General features: G+C 35.2%; 1 protein-coding gene and 1 non-coding gene across 5 annotated transcripts in view; both read right to left on the reverse strand.

Annotated features, from left to right (window-relative positions):
• The window catches only part of ZBTB20 (zinc finger and BTB domain containing 20), a 798,652-nt gene extending 782,847 nt beyond the window's left edge, over positions 1-15,805 (reverse strand). For 3 of the 4 annotated variants that reach the window (XM_045852096.1, XM_045852097.1, XM_045852098.1), the window contains exon 1: positions 15,688-15,805. The gene's annotated coding sequence lies outside the window, so the exon portion shown is untranslated. Of the gene's footprint in view, positions 1-9,989; positions 10,101-15,687 lie in introns of all 4 variants that reach the window. The other variant, XM_045852099.1, reaches the window with a different exon arrangement.
• On the reverse strand, positions 713-820 carry LOC123827681. Its single transcript, XR_006787322.1, has one exon. It is a non-coding gene; the product is annotated as a U6 spliceosomal RNA (small nuclear RNA).
• Positions 15,806-19,161: the final 3,356 nt, after the last annotated feature.

The raw sequence follows: 19,161 nt of genomic DNA on the forward strand, positions 1-19,161 counted from the left end.
ATTCATTACTTACAATAAAACACAGGCAGAAGCCTTAACATGACACACACTGACCTCACAGTTCACCTAGTTCTGTATGGCTTTAATAGTCAAAGTGTATTTGTTCAATCAGCTTCTAAGCCTGACATTATAAGAAGAATAGCATTTTTTAGATAAGTTAGTAGGGGGGAAAATGGAAAGAAAAAAGAGCAGGGCAAGGATATTACAAGGGCATCTTGATCAAAAGAGAAACTAGACTGTCCAATTGACCTTTTTTATGTACTTTATCAATTATGCTATTACAGTTGTCGTAGTTTTTCCACTTTTTCCCCCATCCACCCAGTACCCCCATTCTCTCCAGCAATCCCTTCCCTTAGTTCATGTCCATGGGTCATGAATATAAGTTCTTTGGCTACTCCATTACCTATACTGTTCTTAACATCCCCCTATTTTGTATCTATCAATTTGTACATCTTACTCCCTGCACCTTTCCCCCCTGTGTCCCCCAGCTGATAACCCTCCAAATAATCTCCATACCTATGATTCTGCTCCTGTTCTGTTTGCTTAGTTTTTTTAAGATTCAGTTGTTGATAGTTGTGCATTTGTTACCATTTTAATGTTCACAGTTTTGATCTTTTTCTTATATAGGTCCATTTAACATTTCATGTAATGGCTTGGCAATGATGAACTCCTTCAGGTTTACCTTGTCTGGGAATCACTTTATCTGCCCTTCAATTCTATGGAATGCTTCACGAATTTGCATGTCATCCTTGTGCAGGGGCCATGGCTAATCTTCTCTGTATCGTTCCAATTTGAGTATATGTGCTGCCAAAGCGAGCACTGCCTTTCAATTCTAAATGATAGCTTTGCTGGATAGAGTAATCTTGGTTGAAGTCCCTTGCTTTTTATCACTTTGAATACTTCTTCCCTGCAAAGTTTCTTTTGAGAAATCAGCTGACAGTCTTGTGAGAACTCTTTTGAAGATAACTCTGCCTTTCTCTTGTTACTTTTAAGATTCCATCTTTTATCTTTAACCTTTGGCATTTGAATTATGATGTGTCTTGGTGTGGTCCTCTTTGGGTCAGTTTGTTTGGGACTCTGTGCTTCCTGGACTTGTATGTCTATTTCCTTCACCAAATTCAGTAAGTTTTCTTTCATAATTTTTTCAAAAAACTTTGCAATTTCTTGCTCTTCCTCTTCTCCTTCTGGCAAACCTATGATTCAGATGTTGGTATGTTTGGAGATGTCCCACAGGCTCCTTATTCTATTCTCATTTTTTTTAATTCTTTTTTCTTCTTGCTGTTCCGATTGAATGCTTTTTTTCTTCCTTATGTTCCAAATCACTGATTTGAATTTCAGCTTCATCAACTCCACTGTTGGTTCCCTGTCAATTTCTCATTTCACTGAACAGAGCCTTCATTTCTGCCTGGATCTTTTCTTAAAATGCTATTGCAGTACCCAATGATTTCTTTGAGCATCCTGATAACCAGTGTTTTGAACTCTACATCTGATAGATTGCTTATCACCATTTCATTTAGTTCTTGTCCTGGAGTTTTGTTCTGTTCTTTCATTTGGGCTACAGTTCTTTGTCTCTTCAATTTGGCAGCCTCCCTGTGTTTGTTTCTGTGTATTAGGTAGAGCTATTCTGAATCCCTATCTTAGTATCATGGCCTATTGTAGAAAAGTCATCAGTAAATTGTCTGGGGTGGAGCCTTAGGTAGTTGACAGGGCAGGGCAATCATTTTGCTGCTTTGTGGCTCTGTGTTGGGGAGGGCTGGATGAGAGGACAATGGCGCTGCCTGGTCTCTGGAGATTGCCCAGGAGGAAGCTGTCTCCCCAGCAATCACCCCCTTACCAGTCACTTCACTTTTCTTCCCTTCTCCCCATATGCCTCTTGTGCCCTCCCAGCTGTTGCCCTGGTGCTGAATCTCAGAGGCAGTAGGTCTGTGTGAGTCCTAAGTCCCTTGTGGGCCCTTTAAGGGAAGTCTCTTGAGAATTCTGCAGTTTCTTCTGCACCCCCCACCCCCGGTTTTTGCTGCCAGATGTTACAGGGACTTATCTTCCTGGTGCTATAATCCTGGACTGAGGGGCCAGGGCTGGGATTGCTGGCTCCCAAGGTAAGCCTCCTGATTTTTATTCACCACATGTGAATGAGGGACTGCCACCTCTCTGCATCTCTATGTGTCTCTCTGGGCCTCTGTGTCTCCACCCCTCCTACCAGTCTGGGTGAATGTGGCTTCTTTAAATCGTTGGTTGTCAAACTTCCATATATCTCAATTTTCTGATGAATCTGGGTGAAAACTGTTTTGCTGTCTAGTTGTAATTTTTGCTGTATAATTGTGAATGGAGGTAAAGAGTATTCACTTACTCCTGTATCTTGGCCAGAAGTCCCAACTGTCTTATTGAAACAATGAATAACTAAGTTCCCAGGACCACCCCCAACATTGTAATCTATTGTGAAACTTTAGGTACACCATTCAACCTTGTTGACTTTTATTTCTTAATTTATGAAACAGGGGTAAAGTTCACAGGCCAACTGCTTTATGCATCCCTACACTGCCTAGGATCTTTTAAAATTGATCCAAAACCTCACCCACATGCCATCAGTTATTTTCCCTCCTTTTTCCTGTCTCCTTTACTTCTGCGGAGAAATAAAATTAGCAGTCAAAGTTAAACAAATCCAGTGGGCAAGACAGGCTTTGGTTTAAGGAAAGGGATGGAGTAAGTTGTGTTAAAGTACTTATTTGGACCCAAAAGGTTCATTGTTGGGATACTACCTCCCACAACTAGCCCCACTGGAATTTTTCTCAGGAAAATGGATAACTGTTTTAAGATAGACATGCCCTTTAAGCTGGTCTCAAATCAAAATAAATTTAGGATATTCAAAAACACCCTACAGGATTTTCCCTGTGGAGCCTAAGTAAATCACTGACCAAATTTTCCAAACTATGCTCTACTACTAAATAGAACTTTATTTTAAAAATGATGTTTTTATGTCTACACCTGAAAAAGGAGTATAGATAAAGTTCTTCAGTTTATATTTTCACCCTTTTTTCTTCATGGTAGCATTCATTCACTTGATAAAATGTAAAAGAATGTCTTTTGGGAAAAGACCACCCTTAAAGAAGAAAGTTGAAATAGAACCCAAATTTCCAATAAACTTGAAAGTCTGCTAATGACAACACTAAATTCTCTAGCTAGTGATTTTCTAGGTTCTTTTTAATGTATCTTTTAACATAATTATAGAGGCATTAAGAATATCCCCAAAATATATGCATACCAAAATATATAAAATCATGACTATTTTCACACCTAACAGATACATTTCAGGGCTCTTTTAAGCTGTTGATACCCTACTGCATTTAAAGTATTGCTAAATCTATAAAAATGTGTAAACATAATGTTTTTAGCACTACATGTACTGGGTAAATGAGGAATTGCATTCTTTTGTGCACTACACTGTGTACACAAACTGTCATTTTATACTATGAGAACATCAGGAATTGCTCAGGAATCAGTTTTTAGATTTTATGAAGCACTGCTGCACTGAGTTTATTTATACTGTCATTGGATTATAAATGTAAATCAATTATTTTAGGACCAATAACAATGGCTATGCCATGAAATTGTTATGTTTCATGGCATGTCATAATAGGTAAGATTTAAATTTTTATTCAAATAATTTGAAACATCAAAGTGTTTCAAATCTCAAATAAAAACATAAACAAAAGATTGTTCGTGTCAACTGACTTCCTTAAGGCATTATTCATTTTTGTTTAAGATTTTATTTATTTATTTTTAGAGAGGGGAAGGGAGGGAGAGAGAAACATTAACGTGTGGTATGGTTGCCTCTCATGTGGCCCCCACTGGGGACCTGGCCCACAACCCAGGCATGTGCCCTGACTGGGAATCGAACCTGCGATGCTTTGGTTCACAGCCCACGTTCAATCCACTGAGCTACACCAGCCAGGGCAGCATTATTCATTTTTAACAACAAACTTTAGAAGGCAAAAAAATTACTGGTCTGATTCAGTGTGGCAAACTGGTTTGTTCCCCACAAAGGAAATGAACTTAAATTCCACAAAGTTTAATTAGCATTTAGTGGCTTCTACTTATCAAATGGAGGAACAACCTTATTCTAGGGGTTAACTGTAAAGCAGAGCCAGAAATTACACATACTGGTTAAAAGCACTAACTTTGCTGTCAAAGTTAGATTGAACCAGAGTTCAGTCCTGGCTGTGCCACTTACTAGATCTTCAACCTTGGGTAAGTCCTGGCTGTGCCACTTACTAGATCTTCAACCTTGGGTAAGTCACTTAACTATCCCACTTATGGCTTTATCTGTAAACGGGGTAAAGAAATACCTCATAGCAGAGGTACAGCAGTTAAAAGATCTGTTAAGACAATGCTCTGTAACAGTTCAAAAATTATGATTACTATTAGTAAGAACCCTTCTGACCACTCACAAAATTTGAATTCTACCTCCAGTTAAAAATTATTTCTCAATGGAAAATGTTTCCAATTTATTTTACATGTTATAAGCAATAATTGTTATACCATGTCAGTAATGCACTTTCAGGCCCTCAAAGCTAGACATTATTGCTTAACATAATAGGAACCTGGTAAAGATTTACTGAATGAGGGGAAAAAGTAATATGATACAGTAGAAAGAATACAGGGTCTGAATCCTGGTTTTCACACTTAACAGCTATGTGAACTTAGCAATTTATTTGCTTCAGATATTTGGCAGCGGGGGATAGGGTATTATCTACAACACAGGGAGAAAATCAGGTATAAAATAGAGTTACTGTGAAGATTAAATTAAGAAATTTATCAAAAGGTGCTTAGCAACTTTTGTTTTCCTTAATTTAAGGGTTATAGGGCAAGAATGGTAATTGCTGCTTTTCAAACCTAAACTTTTCTTACATAGTAGTTTCAACTTTGCCCTTCTATGTAAAGCGAGTTTATATTTAGTTTGAAAATAATATAAATGATGAAGATGAATTCAGGTACAATAGTAAATGTATTTTAACAATGTACCCTAAAAACAAGAGCAGTAATTTTCACACTTTGCAATATTATTAGACCTTATGAAGTAGTTTTTGTAAAATATAGATGCTCAAAAAATAATAAACATTTTGATTTAGGATATCTGGGAGTAGAACCTAAAAATGTACATTGTAAAAGCCCCAACTGATTATGATGTATAATAGCCAGGAAAGTAGCATTTTCAATGGTTTTGGACCAGCTAGAACTCAGGATGCCTTAGTTCCACCCCAGACATATTAGGAGTAGAGCTCAGATATTTGAATTGTAACAAACATCCTAAATAATTCTTAAGCATACTAAAACTTAAGTACTGGACTGGAGTCCAATACTACAAATAAAAAATGTATATACAACTTACTTCATATTTGTTACTTTAAATTTATCACCTTCTACTTTAATATTACTGTCAAAATGAATTATGAATGAAGGGTAAAAAGCTTTATCTAAAGAAAACATTGCCCTGACCAATGTGGCTCAGTTGGTTGGGCATCGCCCACAAAGCAAAAGGTTGCTGGTTCAATCAAGGCACATGCCTGTGTTTTGAGGGTTCAGTCCCCAGTCAGGGTGTGTACGGAAGGCAACCAATTGATGTTTCTCTCTCACATCAATGATTCACTCCCTTTCTTTCTCCCTCCCATCTCCTCTCTCTAAAATTAGATAAGTAATTTTTAAAAAAGAAGATAATAATTTTAGACTCATAAGCATTATTACAGATTTTTAACCCAAAATATAGGAAACTAAGCAAACATATCAAGCCATCTCCAGAGAGCCTACCACTGAGAAGCATCCAACTAAGAAATGCCATGAGTGTCAGTGTTTTTTTAATTTGTGTATTTTACTTTGAGGTTTCTATTACCTATTTCTTTTAATTAGAGCAATAAAAACAGTAAGTGTTATTAAACTGGTATAGGGCTTTATTATTTTAAAGAAATTCCATCTGTATTAACTCATTTTAGGCACTAAATAGACAGGGGAAGGTTAAGAATAGTATAGGAAATGGAGAAGCCGAAGAACTTATTATAAGTGTGACCCATGAACATGAACTGTTGGGGGGGGGATGCTGTCGGGTGAAGGCAGTGGTACAGGGAGGAGAAGGATACAGGGGTGAAAAACTGGCACAATTGTAATAGCATAATCAATAAAATATACTTTAAAAAAATAAAATAAAATTCTCACAATAACACTGTGAAGTAGACAAGAAGGGTTATATTTATTACCATTTTTCTGCAAATCAGAAAATCAGGCTTAAAATGCTTAAGCAACTTGCCAAAGTCATACAGTTTAGTGGTATTTATAGTACTACATGGACTGAAAACTCCAGATGTAAATTCTACGACAAATATCTGAAATTTAAAACTTAGCACTCATTTTCAAGTGTTATTAAAAAAATTCAGAATAGCACAGAAAGGTCTCTAAATTGCAAGCAGTCTCTACTCTTATACCAAAGCATGGGTTCACCTTGCTGTTGAAATCTGTTGTCATTCATTTATTTTTTGGTGAAAAGAATAAAAGAAAATGGAGATAAATTAACCAAAATCAAACTAAAAAATTGAAATCAAACAAAAAATTGGGATGTCCATCAGTTAAAATACTATTTACCCTGTTCCATGTGCAGTTTAACCCTCTATTAAGAATAGTCCCTGAGCCTCAGTTTCCTCTCCTAAAACGTGGGCTATCATATAGTACTTTCAAAGGTTAGCAACGGAATTTTCAGTTATTACTGTACTTTTAAAATCTGTTAAACCAAAAATACAACTAGACTAATACTAACATTTTTCCAATCCTTACCAAAAAACTCAGTCAAAAGTATTGAAGATTTACTGGCCCTGCCTGCTCATTTTACACATGAGAAACAGACCTGGGAAGGTTAAATATCCTACCCAAGAAAACACAGTATATTTCTTGTAAAGCTAGTGCTAGAAATAATGTATCTTTATCCCAAAGTCAACTACAATATAGACTAGTGAATTTGCAATACATTGTTTTCATAATCAAAGAGAAATAGCCATTTTAATGTGAGACAAAGTAAATTTACAAAGGGATGTTTGGAAAGGAGATGGCATCAGATGTTTTTCCAAAGAGAAAATGCTCTAAAATTATTTAAAACTCAAAAATAAAAATAAAGGAAATGAGATATTATAAACCTGCTAGATATAATCATTGATTCAGATCTTGAACATCTGAATGCCTCTAGAGCTAAATTGCATAGAAAGTTCTAGAAGCAGAAGGATAAATAAGACACAGACACCATCCTCGATATGCTTACAAACAATGGCAATACAATGTGAACAGCAACAGTACCAAGGTATGCATATAAGTTGCTCTGAGAATGTACAGGAAGGAGCCCCTCATTGTATGAAACAATTGAGCTAGAGCTCTGTAAGTGATAAGAATTAAGTGAACATCTTCAAGAATCCCTGTCTTCATCATCCCCAATTCTAAATTGAACACATCTCTGTCGGTGCCTGGAATTTATAAGTATTTTTAATATACACTGGCATGAGAGAAGGAGTAAAGTGCACACATACTAACTTCTTGTGTAGTAAAAATTGCCAAACACACCAAAATAGATTTCTGTGCAGCTACTACCAAATCGGAACTTAAAATAATGTGCCAAATTTTTGCAAATGTCCTGTTCTTTCCTTTTCACTAGCTCATGCATCAGATAATCTCACAGCAACAGGGACACAAGGTGGCACTGTGGTGCTGACATTCATTTTGGGACTCTTTCTAAATGGACAGATTGGAAAGAGGCAAAAGGCCCTATTCTGACAACTAAAACCAGTTGTAATACTGGCCTTCTATGTCTACCACCATTAATAGTAGCTGAAGAAGGAACAAATCATTTTGCATTTCATGAATATCACATCATGCCTGTATAAAAGAGAACTATTCTGATAGCTTCTACAAAATGTTATGTGTGTTTGTAGAAATGTCCAAAGACATATAGTGTAGCTTTGTGAGTAGAAAGTCAGAAGTGAGCTGTTTACCATTTGCAAGGCTGTGGACAAGGACCACCTCTCCATCTAGTGGCCAGCGGGGATGAACAGAGCCATAGTAACCATACTGTGCTTCACTCCATTAAAAGCAACCCTTTTATCAAACAATCCATAGGTAAATATGTTACTTTGTCTGACAAATGAGAATTTGGAGGTTATTGCATTCACTGAATCATTAGACTCAATAATATATTGTGACATCTACTTAAGCTAAGGACAACCACCACCAAAAATTCAAAGTATGTGTTGCTTTCTCAGATCACCTAAATTCCCTTTGTTCTTCCACCATTACCAACCTACACAGATATACCTATTTAAAATAAAACCATACATTCTTAAAAAAAAACCTAACAAGAAACTTTTCCCTTCATTTTACAGGCAAGGAAACTGAGGAATAGAAAGATTGATTTATTCAAAATTATGTAGTTGGTTAGGACTAGAAATCAAGCTTCAGATTTAACCACTTTAAATCCTTACTCTTTAGTGTTAATTAATGCCTCCCACACTCCAGGGTAGTGCCTCAATGTTTTTTGTTTGTTTGTTTTCTTACCACATCACACAGTTTCTCTCAACATACTAGGGAAATATTTTCTAAAACTTTTACGCACATTTTTAATGCTAAATTGATAGGATTGAAACTATTGTTTGTAAGCCTTAACACATCTTCCTATTTATGGCCACATTCTAAGACAGGTTAAAAAAAAAAAAACCATACAGCTTTTTTTTTTTTTAACTAACAAATTGTTCACATTCATCGACATTTAGAAAGCAAAGCCGCAAGTGGGCAAGGTATGGCGTGTAACATGCTGGTCAAAACCAATATACAAAAATGGTTCCAGAAAGCCATTTTGTGAAAAGAAACCTGAATTCATTCTGACTTGATAGAAAGTTTAGAGCTGTTTTTTTGTTTTGTTTCATTTTATATAAAAAGTATTTTACTTTAAGAAAACAGACGACACACACACAAACTTATTCGGTCGATCAGTTCATCTGGTTTAATAAAACTCATGATGCTGCTTTGTGATAGGCTTTGGGACTGCCTTGTTGGGAAGGCATCTTATCAAAATGAATAAAATCTGTCTACAACTATGAAAATCTGCTCACAGCTCCAAACCCAAGGCTTACAAGGCAAAAGGTATGAAGAACACCTGGCAGTGAACGTACTGGAAATGTAAGCTCTTCTATTTCTCTTTCTCTTCTATTTTATTTCAGTAGTAGCACTGGAATCTGTCTTGGAGTGGAGAAGGAATTTAGGCAGATCTGCTTTGGTCAGACATAGGGAGAAGATAGTGCTGTGTCAAATAGGTCAGGCAGCTTTTATTAAGGGTTGGGGAAAAGTCTTTTTCTTTCATTATACTTACAAATTTAGAAGCTTCAAAACTACCCACTCCCTCTACCCCCTGCTTTACTTATATCCTCATCTCCATTTGCTTCTTGGTCATCTCTCTTCTCCCCTCTAGGGATGAGGTGAGAGGATAAAAGACCATTGTTGATTTGAGGAATCAGAAAAAGTAAGAGTTATTCCAGTTCTTTTTGCCCAATCCAAAGCCCAGGTGATGGGTGCAAATAACTAAGAAAATAAGCACATTAGTAAATATGTGCAGAACCAAAGTACATTTACTGGCACAAAGGAATTTTAGCATGTCAAGAGTTAAAAAAAGAAAAAGAAAAAGAAAGAAACGCAACAACAACAACAAAAAAACATTATAAAGCCACCCTTGTGATTATATTTGCCTAGTTCACATTTGAACAATAACAGAGAGGACCATATTCTCACTGTTTAAATGCCTTGGTGTCTAAGAGGTTTTGCTTGTTTGCAACAGACATACAGTTTTCATATACATATATACACCTACCAGAAAAATTACACAGCCTAAAACATTGGTAGCTTTCTGCTAGTAATAGTAATAATAGTTTTTTACAAAGTTTTAATCTGGTACCTAAACAAACTGACAACATTACCTTAATTTTCTCCCAGTTGCATTTCATTTACTGGAAGGCATCTCAGATGATAAAAGGAATTTACCAACAACAAATCACAATTTGACTACAATAGTATTTCCGAGAACATTTCTGAAATTGGAAAAATAAAAATAGAAAATATTTAGGCTCATTTAGTAAAAAGAAAAAATTAAAGCCTTGTAAAGATCAGAGATAAAAAATTTTAAATAATTTAAATTCAAAACATGTCTTTTTAAAAAAATTTTATTTATTTTTAGAGACAGGAGAAGGGAGGGAGAAAGAAAGGGAGAGAAACACTGATATGTGATGAGCTGCCTCTCACACACCCCCAACCAGGGACCTGGCCTGCAACCCAGGCATGTGCCAGGACCAGAATCTAATCTGCGACCTTTGGCTTTGCAGAACCATACCCAACCCACTGAGCCACACCAGTTAGGACCAAACATGGTTTTAAAAAAAAGTTTAGATTAAGAATTTCTAAAGAACAAAATATTATTACGTATGAGTTATAACTACTGCCATTTTTAGTTTCAATTTATTGGAAATCTTAATTTTCAAAATCTCCAAACTCCAGTAAGTAGTTTTCTATTAATTAAATGCAAATCATTACATTAGTTATATAATATGGAAAGTTTTCAAATAAATTCTTAACATTCTAAATGCCCAACTGTAATATGTATGTTACCTTCCTATTCTGAGACAGAATAATTTGGTGACAACATGACTTCTAGTATCAAGAAGGTAAACACATTATGTTATAATTACCACCCTCTCCAACAAGGTTTCAAAGGTAAGTCTGACTATTAAGAAATTAATAATAGTATCTTCAGTTCCCACCTGGTAACTAGATTTGTCAATTAACTCAACTTTTGCTTACCTTGGTATTCTCACTTGAAAGTAAATAGCTGACTTCCCCTAAATGAAAGCAATTATATAATCTTTACATTGGTTAACTGAACTACAAAACACCCTGGGCTGAAGTTTCAGTTGAGTGTCAAAAAAGATTCCACAAAGGCAAGCTCCATGTCCTCAAGCTGATTACTTTCAAATGAACTGTAGAATCACAACAAGGTTTGATTCTGCAGTAGTACAGAGGGTATGAAGCCAAAGTCAAGCATAATTTTTCCACAGTTCAGAAATAGCATACTACTTACTCGTTATTCCACCTGAATAGCTAGAGTGTCAGAAAAGCCCTTTTCCTTACAGGCCCTTGAAAGTTGTTTCCAACATCTGCTGTAGTGGTTATATATACATGATAGTAATAATAGAAGGCATTTTTTCTCCCACAGCCTCAGAAGTTTGCCTATGTTGAAATCACAAGTAAAAGAGCTCCAGATATATATATATATATTTATAATATATTTATATATAAATGTATATTTATATTTATAAATGTATTTATATTTATGCATTACAAATGTATATATTTATACATTTTAAATATATGGCATCAGTAGTTTTGGTGAGTAAATATATGGTATCTATGTTACAGGAAAACATATGAATTCAGGCATTCCCCAGAATTTCTAGGGTATAGATATGACCGTAGGGATTTGGGTAAAGAATTAAAAGGATTTTCCTAGTTATTTGAGATTTGTGCTAATCCCTGAGGATTCTACAAAATGCTAGAAAATACTTAAGAATGCCAATGCATGTAACACAGGTTTTCAAGAAAATTATAAGTTTCAAGTTTTGCCAAATATCCAGGAATCCTATACATGATTTGAAAGTTTGGAACAATGAATCATATAACCAATGCTAAGTCTAGTAGCATTGTAAATAATACCTAGTACTTATAAAAGATAACCACTGACTTATACAATATGAAAAAAAATCATTTAAAAGGGTTATTTTTTAATTCACTAACTCTTGCAAGTACATACTTGCTCAACTACTAGTGTTTATTATCCTTCATTTCAGGTATATTGTTCCTATGTAAGTAATACTTTATTTCTATAATTTTCTTGCAATAGTTACACAGCTGTACAAATGAAAATATTCAGAACTTCTTTGCTGTGCTATGTGACTTTTCATGCCAATTAGATCCTCACTGATTAAGGAACTTAGGATAGGCATACCATTTTACTTCTTTTATAGAAGTTCAGTAAAGTATATTTTCCATTGAAAAATAGTTTGTTAAAATACATTTCTAAAGTGGCCTCCAAAACTAGTCAGCTCCAATACTCACTATCAATTTTTAGACCTAAAGAGGCTACCCTTGGGACTGAAGAAGAATGGAACTAGCGGCATTCAAAGAATGTCAACATCAGTTCTTCCATTGCCAGAATGGATCAGTAGTTAGCATTATCAGTCACATGCTGATCCCATATATATTGCCAGGCCCTGGAGTAACACATTTGCTCAGGTTCTGAACCTGGTTGGGCAAGTCCATACACACATCCAGTGATATTTCTATATTTATAGAAGGCCAGAGCATGTGTAGATAATCACACAATTGGATATTTATGAGGTGCCAGATTTTATGAATACAGGAATTTGTTAATTAGCACAAGGACTAATCATTAAAATTCAAAAATAGATAAACAAGAATGTCATTTATTGTTCACATTTCAGGAGAAAGTATGCAGCTGCTATCCTTTTGATGAATGGCTTCTGGAGAAAAATGTGAAAAAGAAAAGTATCTGCAAGTTTTAAAATCTTAATGATTAAAATCCAGGAAATTATTATATAGTCTTTATATTAAAAATAATCATAATGATTCTCCCCTTAATTTAAAAAAAAGTTTAAACCAGCATGTGCTTAGCATTTGAATTATACTGTCTTGCATTCATCTGTTTTTGGACCTTCTTGAGTTGATGCTGATTTTTATCAGATAGGAGTTAAAAAAGTGCACACACGTCATTAAATACCAAATTCTTTTAGCTACAGGGCATGGCAAAGCATGAAATAACTGCTTTAGAGCACTTCCTCATGTGGGTGTGTTAGATAACTGTCTGCTCCAACATTAAAATGAAACACAGTGTGACCTGACCAAGACTTCTCAACAGGCAGATCTCATGTGCTGAAAGAAGAGCCCACCATAACCAGCAAGGCTGGTTAACGAATTTTTCTGGCACTCTTACAGCCCTCCTATGATTCAAGCCTTTCAACTTTCCAAACCCCTATACAGCAGAGCATACTGGTTTTAAGTTTATTTATATATGAAATAAAGAACAAACTGACAGAAACCAGAGGGGAGGGAGGAGGGAGATAATGGGGAAAGAAGGGGAAGGGTCATCAAAGAACATGTATAAAGGACCCAGGGACAAAGAGGGGTAGGATTGAGGTGGGAGGTGGGGGTGGGTGGGGCAGGGGGAAGTGGTGGCAGGAAAATGGAGACAAGTGTATTCAAGCAACAATAAAAAAATGCTTAAAAATAATAAAAAATAAAATAGAGTTATATACATTTTAGAATGTCCTTCTAAGTTTAGATTGTGACAGTCCTTCCCAGAAAAATGCCATGATTATTTTTCATAGTGAAAATATTTTACATCTACTGAAGGCTAAGAATTTAATTCAGAAGAAAACATGTATTCTAAAAATCAAGCCAACCTGAATATGATTAAATTTTTACTTTTATTCTTTCTAGAAGGTTAAAAGAAATTTTTATCTTCCCTTAAAAGCCTCTCCGCTTTTTGTTTGCTTCTGGTTAAAATAAATAAGCTTAACAATTAATTTTTAAATGTCACAACTGAAAAAAATCTGTGATTCCTTCATCCATACATCTATGAGAATATGTATATAAGTGCACATACAAGCACACAGACACCTCCACACATGCATGTGTACAGAAGAGAGAACTGTTGATCAAGAGATATATGAAATTTTTCTCTTGGAAAACAGGCATAGAATTTTAGATAGTACTCATCATGTTAATACAGAAAATGACAGGTACATGACACATGCACACTTTTGACATATTAGTTTTTAAACAAATTTTTGTGTCAAGAATCTGAAATAGAGAAAATCACATCTGAAACACCATATACTGTGTAACCTCTATTAACATACACTTTCAACTAACTCCCCACAAAAGCTCCCTTTTAGGAAAAAAATCTCTGATAAGACCTGACTGAGTATACATAGTATTTGTACTGCTCTTGGTCAAAGCTGGCACTTCAAGCTTAGAAGACAGTTTAACTGATAAAAGCAAATTAAAAGTCTGTAAATAAATTTTTTAAAAGAAAGGGAAAAAAAGACTTTTAGAAGCAAAAGTTCACCACCCACTTGGAATAATGGAGTTTTAATAAACATTTTACTGGGTTTAAACCTTGAGTATGTGTTTGGGAATCTGCTCTGGTGTCCCAGGTGGGTTAAGAATATTGCTTTATGGACTTTGTGTTGTCAGAGAGGCCTAATGGAATTAAAAAAAAAAAAAAAGTCTGCCACTTCTATTAAATAAATAATTTATTTAAAAAAAGATGACTGTGATTATCAAAGATCTCTATAAAGATCAGTATCCATTTTCTATCATTGTTCATGTATATGCTGAAAACATTTCTGTACCTTACTATCTGACTTAATTTTTATCAAATGAACAGCAGTTTACTTCTGAACAAATCTGAATAAAACTCAATTAAGAAATCCATTTTAAATAGACCTATTTACTCTTGAATTTCAAACTCTGTTCTGGGAAAACTCTTCAACAATGTCTACTAGTTGTGAAATTCAACTTTTCCCACCACAGAAAAGAAAAAATATAAAGGGGAGGAAAGGCACTTCAAAACTATGTTTGAAATAACAGATATATTATTTATAATCCCTAAAATGTTAAAAGAATACTTACAGTGGTTGCACAAGATGGCCTGATACACTTCATAGCTTCCACTTTGTAAAAAGATAGCCAGCCCCCCAACCTCTCTCTCCCCAAGTAAAAATAAACAGTAACATACAAAAAGGAAACTGTCCTAGGATAAAAACTGCTTAAGAAAGTTTGCATTCTTACTAACCACAGTGATATCCCTATAAAAGTCCATCTGCAAAATAAAAGTTACAAAACACAGTACCTTATTCCTTTCGAAATACACCCCCAGATGTAATATAGAAGTGTGTGATAATAAAAATAATTACTAGATTCTCACCCACCATCAGTTAGTACCCATCACATTATGACCAATGCCATCAAATAAATATACTGGCAAAAAGTATTCAACCTGCTTTAAGGATTTAAGCTGTAAATATGGACTTTAAACTACAATATAAAACAAAGAACAAGAGTCTCACTTTAGTAATACTCACACTGACACTGCAGCTAAACTCATTGGCATATAACTAACAAAACCCAGTTAGCAATAAATAAGGACAACATGACATATAGACAGACAGATGGAATTGCATAAACAGACAGGAAAAGCAAAGAGACTAACAAACATACGGAGGGGCTGGTTTTAGAAGAGTGAAAGATACTGATTTATTTGGTAGTTTAGTGAGAAAAATAGGTTTGTTTTTAATTATTTTTAAAGTAATTAAACTGAATCACAAGAGCACACCCTAAAATAAGTAGGAAGAAAATTAGCAAAGGGTAGGCCTCCTATAGATGTTCCAAATTTTAAGCTAGCAACAGCTCTGTCAAACTTAAATCTGGAAATTAAAATCCAAGGAAGAAAGAATAAAAGCACTGGGGGCTAAAGGAGATGATAGGTGGAGGGGGGAATTGAGGACGCAGGATTTTTTTTTTTATGAAAGTTATCTGCCCTACCTTCTTCCCCAGCGCTGAGTTTCTCTTCTCATAATCGGTGTCTCCCTGGAAGTACAGTGTGAGTGGTAATGACTGCCTGCCTCCCTAATGAGTCCATTTTCCTGCTCTTGATGTTGTGTATATACACACACTGCAACCTACCTTACAAACCACAGAGACGGGAAGAGAGAGAGAGAGAGAGAGAGAGGGAGGGAGAGGGAGGTGGCAGAGAGGGAGAGAGAGACAGAGACAGAGCAAGCGAGTGAGAGAGAGAGAAGAGGAGAAAGAAAAACAGAAAGAAAACAGAGAAAGGCACAGACAAAGCCCTCCTACCAGACAGCAGACAGCCTTCCTTCCCCTATTCAATAAAATGCAACTCGTCTAATGCAGCAACAGGTTCAGTATTGACAGACTAACAGAGTGAAAAAAGGTATATTCTCTATATCATTACTGCTTGCAAATAAACAGTTTAAGAGCAGCTGGCTCCACCTTCTTTATTTATACTCCATTATGAGGAATGTATTGTTTCAGTTCTGGCACACAGTACATGTAATTATCATAAATACATTTTTTTGCATATTAGCAGCAAATACTGAAATACATAACTTACTTGTGTAATCTTTTAAATTTATTTTTTTTAATGTGAGAGGAGTGTCAACAAATCTGCTCTGACAAAAGCCTACTAATAATTTTAAAGTCAGAGCAGTCTTAGAAGAGGCTCTGAAAAAGAGATTCCATACAATAGGAAAACTGATCTCAGACAAAACTGGTAACTGCAAAGAAGAAATCATTGCTCAGTAAATAAGTCAATGCCATAGCAAAACTACAGACAAAAACAGAAGTTTAATTAAGAACCTAATGGACTAGTAGGTTAGAAGAAAGCAGACTGGATTCTTATTTGAAGCACCTATCTGTACAAACATCACAATGCAATGCACTCTGTGTGAACAGGTGCAAAGCATATAGTACACAGTGTTACAGTAACAGAAATAAATCCCGTAAGGAGCTTCTATCACAAGCAGGACATGATTTCATATAATACGGGTGTGGAACTGTAAGAAACCCCTTGTCCTTTTATAAAAAAGGAAAATTAATTGAAATGTCTAAAAATAAACCATCCTTAAAAGGGAAAAAGTTTTTTCTTTGCCTGATACCACTAACGAATTTTTTTTCACATGCTATAATCAAAATAATATTACACTCCTCACCCCATCAAGTGCTTCCTACCCGCCTCCCCCTACTCCCAGGTGCCTTTCTCCTATAAGTAATATATTTGTAGCTCTGTAATTACAAACATCAGAATGTAATTATGAACATCAGAAAATGGAACTAGTTTCAAACCCTTCCGTTTGTCCCCAAATTTTTTAAAACTAGACTCTGCTTGTTTACCTAGACAACATCTTACTTAAAGTATTTCTATACAGTTTAACTATGAGTCATTTAGATGGGACTTAGAAACATTACAGTAGATGTTAAATATTTTTTTAAAAACTTACATAAAAATATGAGTGGGTATAACCTCAAATCCTGCATTTAAGCATCATTAGTTAATTGTATATTAAGTATATTAATTATAAAATCATCCTTTTTATATGGTTTAGTGTGTTACCATGCTTCAAAAATTAGAATGTGTTCCTTTGCATAAATAAAACTACTTTATTACATAAGCATCAATTAAAAGTAAGTATTTAACCTGGAGAACATTATGTTTAAGTGAAATAAGCCAGTCAGAGGAAGATAAATACCATATGATTTCACTTATATGTGGAATCTAATGAACAAACTGAACTAACAAGGAAATGGGTACAGACTCATAGATGAAGAGCAGGATGGCAGCTAGTGGTGGTGCAGGGGAGGTTAGGGAGTGGAGGGATTGAGCAAAAAGGCAAAAGGACTCATGCACATGGACAACAGTATGGTGATTGCTGGGGGGAGATGGTGTAAGGGGACTAAATGGTAATGGGAAAAACAATAAAGATTCAATTTAAAAAATAAAATTATTGTATCAAGAAAAAAGTAAGTTTTCAGATAATAACTTTAGCTTAATTACCTCAATATATGACATAGATCAACTATGTCATCTATTCACAAAAATTTTTTAGAATGTCAGTGAAATCTTGGGTCATGTTCAGAACAGAAATTAATAGTTTTAGCTTTTTTAAGGGTGGACAATGTATAGCAGAAATTAGTAGGCAATGTCCAGCCTCACATTACACAAACTGTCCTGGGAAAATGCTATCAAGAAACCAAGAGTCCAGACCCTCCACTCACATTGTAAACCACCAATTCCAATTCTCTGGTGCTGCAGTTGTGTTTTATCCCTCTGCAGGGCATGTGCTTAATCAAGTTGGGGCAGACACACACGAAAGGGGATGTAATCAACCCCTACTTTTGGTCACGCGTCTTGAGAAAAATCTTTCTATAATAGACTTAGTGTGCTGAAGGCACCAGCATGAATCTCGTCCCTTACTGCCCAGCCTGGCAGTTCAGGTTTTCTACTATTGCCCTACTGTTTCTCTGAAGCTTTACTGAAATGTAAGAAGAAAAATGCTACTGTAAAAAGTAGACAAGTCTCACAGTTTGACGGATTGATTCAAATTAAATATTAGTATGCCATGACTTTTTAAAATACAGTTCTAGGTATTTTTGTTTTGTTTTAAACCAAGGAGAATAAGAAAACAGTATTTGATTACTACCAGCAGGAGTGAAGACCATAAGGCTATTCACTTTTCCTAAAGAACAACTAGTTAGTTGAAAAATGCACATCTCAACAGTTTCTCCACATCTTTATTAGATTCTAACCACAATAAGTGACACATTCTTAGTACTTTCTGGAGTTCAAGATACACTCTCTCTGCTGGGACTGGAGACCCATTATTGAATTAACTATAGCACCACATGAAATAATCATCTTAGATGACTGTATCAGACTCTGGAAGTCATAAAGTTATTAAATTGTTTAGTATGTTGACATGCCATGAGGCAATTTCATCCTGTAGACAGAGCAATCCTAAAGTAGAAGTTAAAAACTAGTATTGTTCTCAGCATTACCAGGAATAGTCTGCTTACCCTGGGCAAGCCATGTAACCATCCTTAGCTTCCATTTCTTTATATAACAAAACAATAAAGTTAAATGTTAAATGAAGGAACTGAAGTGGACAGCATAGTAATTAGGATGATGATAGCTAGTGTTTAGGTGCTTACTATGTGCCAGGCACTCTTCTAAGTACTTTCCACTTTTAACTCATTAAATACAAATAATAACCCTATAAGGTATATTTTTTAGCTGCATTTTCCAGACGACAAACAGAGAGGTTAAGTGATTTGCTTAAGATCATACAGCATAGCAAGCAGTATTAGGATATGAATCCACCTTTCTGGTTTACAGCTCATGTGCTTAATCCCTTATGTCATACTGTCTCCCAATAGCTAATTATAAATAAGGGCCAGCCATAAGATTCTGTGGGTATGAGTTAAATCCAACATATCTTGATG

Source organism: Phyllostomus hastatus, unplaced genomic scaffold, assembly GCF_019186645.2.
Source record: "Phyllostomus hastatus isolate PE091 unplaced genomic scaffold, TTU_PhHast_1.1 phas_contig_86, whole genome shotgun sequence".
NCBI lineage: Eukaryota > Metazoa > Chordata > Mammalia > Chiroptera > Phyllostomidae > Phyllostomus > Phyllostomus hastatus.